Raw genomic sequence first — 4534 nt, forward strand, 5'->3', positions numbered from 1 at the left:
TACCTCTGAGGCGTTGCACAACATGGGTGCACTCATATACATGCAGGCAATACACTCATACACATAAAATAAAAATAATTAAGAAAATAAAATAAGCCAGGTATGGTGGCGCGCACCTTTTATCCCAGCACTCAGGAGGCAGAGGCAGGCGGATTTCTGTGAGTTCAAGGCCAGGCTGGTCTACATAGTGAGTTCCAGGTCAGCTGGGGCTACAGGGAGACCCTGTCTCAAAAAGACAAATTATAATATATAATATAATATGATATGATATGATGATATAATATATAAAATAAATAAATAAAATAAAAAGGCCAGGCGTGGTCGCACATGCCTTTAATCCCAGCAAGCAGAGGTAGGCAGATCTCTGTGAACTTGAAGCCAGCCTGGTCTACATACTGAGTTAGTGAGTTCCAGCCCTGTCTCAAAAAGACAAAAAAATAATAATAATAATAAATTTTTTTTTAAAGTAAAAGTCATGTAAGATGTAGTGGGTCAAGTGACAAGAACTTTGGCACTCAATGACCATTTTTTACCAACTTCCTTAATAAAATTAACTTCCTTAGGTTTGAACATAAAAAATTCAACCCAGGGCTGGAGAGATGGCTCAATGGTTATGAGCACTGACAGCTCTTGCCAAAGACCCAGGTTCGATTCCCAGCACCCATATGACAGCTAACAACCATCTGTAACTCCAGTTCCAGAGGATCCGATGCCCTCGTCTGACCTCCATGGGCACTGCATGACATGGGTGCACTTACATACATACAAACATTACAATAATACACATAAAATAAAAAGGTTTAAATTTTTTTTAAAAAAAATCCAATCCAAACCAAAAAACACCAATTATTTACAAAAATTTATCTTCATTCATTCTCATCTACCAGCAAAGAACCCAAGTAGCAGTATCTTGTCAGCAACCTCCCAGAACTTCTCTTCCTACCTTTATCTCATACTACTGCCCTTAAGCATATGGAGTGCTATCTCCTGGCTGAAGCAGTTTTTACTACTCACACGTCATCATCTATCATATGCCTTGTGATATTTAACATTTCATATTAGTAGATGTTGTCCTAAAAGGTAAAAATAACCTCATTCAGTCAACAAATATTTACTGAAAGTCTGTGTGCCAGGAACTGCTGACTACTATGCACAAAGGTATGTTACAAAGCATGCATGAATAAGGGGCAAGCATGGTGGCCCACACCTTTAATCCTAGCACTTGGGAGGCAGAGGCAGGTGGACCTCTGTGAGTTCGAGACCAGCCTGGTCTACAGAGTTCCAGTGAGACCGTCTCAAAAAGACCGAAAAAAAAAAAACTAAAGCATCCATAAATGAAAATTAAAGTTCCTATACACATGGGCAGCCCAAATGTAGCAATTATCACTAAAAACCCATGTGTCCTAGATAGCTTTAGTGTCAAGTTGACACACCTAGGTAGAGGGAGCCTCAATTGATGAATTGCCTCCATCAGACTGGTCTGTGGCCATATCTGTGGAGCATCTTCTTGATTACTGAGAGATGTGGGAGGGCCCAGGTCACTGTGGGTGGTGCCAACCCTCTGCAGGTTATGTAAGAAAGCAGGCTGGTGGGGGGCGGGGCAGAGGAGCAAGCCAGTAAGCAGCATTCCTCCATGGCCTGTGCTTCAGTTCCTGCCTCCAGGTTCCTGCCGAGTTCCTACCTTGGGCTCCCTGATGAACTGTGACCTGGGAGATGTAAGATAAAATAAACCCTTTCCTCCCCAAGTTAGTATTGGTTAGAGTATTTTGTCACAGCAATGGACAAACTGGGCTACCATGTTTGAGATCATCCATGGTGCTTACTCCTGTGATTCCCAGTGCTCTCAGATGGTGGTAAATTCCTGGCCAGCCCAGGCTACAGAATATAACCTTGTCTCTTAGCCAGGTATGGTGGTACATGCCTTTAATCTCAGCACTTGGGAGGTAGAGGCAGGTGGATCTCTGTGAGATGAAAGCCAGCCTGGTCTACACAGCAAGTTCCAGGCCAGCTGGGGCAGGAGGACACTGCCTTAAAAAAAAAAAAAAAAAAAAAAACAACAACTAAAAACAGTCTGTATAAACATTTTAAAATACAATCCCAAATACCATGAAAAGTTTAGGGGGGTTGTTTAGGGTTTTTCCTTTCTTTGAATTAAACTTTTTGGTAAGAGTGAAGCATTAAAGCTTTTTTAAAAAGGTATTTTATTGCCATTGCCAGGCGTGGTGGCACACGTCTTTATTCCCAGCACTCGGGAGGCAGAGGTAGGCGGATCTCTGTGAGTTCAAAGCCAGCCTGGTCTACATAGTTCCAGGACAGCTGGGGCTACAAGGAGACCCTGTCTCAAAAAGACCAAAAAAAAAAAAAAAAGATATTCTAATATTTTAATTTTATGTGTATGAGTGTATTGCCTGCCTGTGCGTAAGTGCACCCATGTTGTGCAATGCCTGTGGAGGTCAGAAGAAGGTGTCAGATCCCCTGGAACTGGAGTTACAGATGGTTGTTAGCCACCATTTGGGTGCTGGGAATGGAACCTGGGTCCTCTGCAAGAGCAGTCAGTGCTCTTAACCACTGAACCATCTCTCCAGCCCCAAAGCCTTTTTTTAAAAATGTGTACGAGTACTGCCTGCATGTAAGTGCACCTGTGTCATGCAATGCCCACAGAGGTCAGAAGAGGGCGTCAGATTCCTTAGAACTAGAATAACAAGATGGCTGTTAGCCTCCACGTGGGTGCTGGGAACTGAACCCAGGTTCTCTGCAAGAGTTGCCAGAGCTCTTAACTACTGAACCATCACTCCAGCCCTTAAAACTTTTTTTCAAGCCTAGGCATGACAGCATATTCCTGTAATACCAGCACCTAGGGAGGCCAGGGTAGAAAGAACCCAAATTTGAGGCTAGCCTAGGCTATACAGCCAGTTCAAAGCCAAAATAACACAGCTTAGCGCTGGAGAGATGGCTCAACGGTTAAGAACACTGGCTGTTCTTGCAGAAGACCCAGTTCAAATCCCAGCACCCACATGGCAGCCAACAACTGTCCATAACTTCAGTTCCAGGGGATCCGACAGCCTCTTCTGTCCTCCTCGGGCATTGCACAACGTGGGTGCACTTACACACAGGCAGGCAATATACTCATACACATAAAAATAATAAAATATTTTTTTTAATTGTTTAGTGAAAGTCTCAAAATAATAAATAGTTCGGTAGCAGCCTGCATGCTCGGGATATTATGGTAGGCCCTGGGTTCAGTTCCCAGTCTAGATGTTGGAAAAGTAGTATGGGCCCAGGTACTCAGGAGGCTGAAGACAGGCTTGAGTCCAAGAGTACCAGGATAATTTGGATTAAGAGCAAGGCCCTCTCTCAAGAGAAACAAACCCCAAATAAACAACAAAATTCACAGGTTTTTCTGAACACCCATATACAAACACCCTTCCTTTTAACATTACACCATCATCTGACTTCCTTAGGAAGATGTGTGTCATCTAGTAAGGCTGACAGGCACTGTATCTGCATCACTCTTCCTGCAGTTATAAACCTCTGGCTAACTGTAACTTTTCATAAAGTAGAACAATGAAGAACATCTTATTTTACAGACTAGCTGGTTAATAAGTTCTGGGTTGAGGCTAACTCAACAACCACTAATACTATTGAATTTAGTTTTTGCTTTCATTAAACTTTTGCTAAAATCAAATAATGTGAATCAATAAAGCTGTTTTTCAAATCCAGGCATGGTGGCACATGTCTGTAATCCCTGCACTTCTGAGACAGAAACACCAAGTACAGGTCAGCCTGTGGTGGGTATATAGCCATTTCAAGGCCAAAATGAGTAGGATCATGTTGTACCGGAAATGTCCTTAGGAAGCCAGTGTCCTACCATCAATCTATCAATGGCCCACCACCTTGCCAAAGTAAGACATCCTCAAAGATGGGACTTCCGTTACTGTCTTCAAATGAACTTTTCCAAGTCCAGGTGTTTTTCTTTGGATAAATTCTTAGGCATTGGTGGGAAGTGCTATAGTGAATACTTCAAAGACCTGAAACCTTTCCTATACTCGCTGACACTACGTCTATGATTAATGGCACTATGTGAACATTCTCCCTTTCATATAACTGCCAAAGGAATTTGCATCTGTTGTCTTCAAAAATTTAATAGTTTATGGACTTTAGTGAAGCTCATAGGTGGAATCTGCCTGCACATGCACTCAAGCAGTCGGAAAAACACAACCTGTAATAGTGACTAGTCATTTCAAAACACTGTACTTAGAACACAGCCCTCAACCACAACCCAGAGGCTGTGACGCTTAGCTTGAAACAAATCAGATGCCAACCTTCACCTACCGCTTTTAAAAACTGCGGCGTTTTACCCGGGCGTGGTGGCTCACGCGTGTAGTCCCAGCACTTGGGAGGCAGAGGCAGGTGGATCTCTGTGAGTTCCAAGGCCAGCCTGGTCTACATAGTGAGTTCCAGGACAGCAGGAGCTGCCGGGAGACCCTGTCTCAAAAAAACAAAACAAAACAAAAAAACCCTGCGGCCTGCCAGA

The 4534-nt window shown here is 43.2% G+C and overlaps 1 protein-coding gene across 2 annotated transcripts in view; it reads right to left on the minus strand.

The window, feature by feature from the left end:
- The window catches only part of Nt5c2 (5'-nucleotidase, cytosolic II), a 224792-nt gene that overhangs the window by 102044 nt on the left and 118214 nt on the right, over positions 1–4534 (minus strand). The gene's annotated exons all lie outside the window — the stretch shown is intronic.

The sequence above is a fragment of the Nannospalax galili genome, unplaced genomic scaffold (genome assembly GCF_000622305.1).
Source record: "Nannospalax galili isolate Female #2095 unplaced genomic scaffold, S.galili_v1.0 scaffold161, whole genome shotgun sequence".
Classification (NCBI taxonomy): Eukaryota; Metazoa; Chordata; class Mammalia; order Rodentia; family Spalacidae; genus Nannospalax; species Nannospalax galili.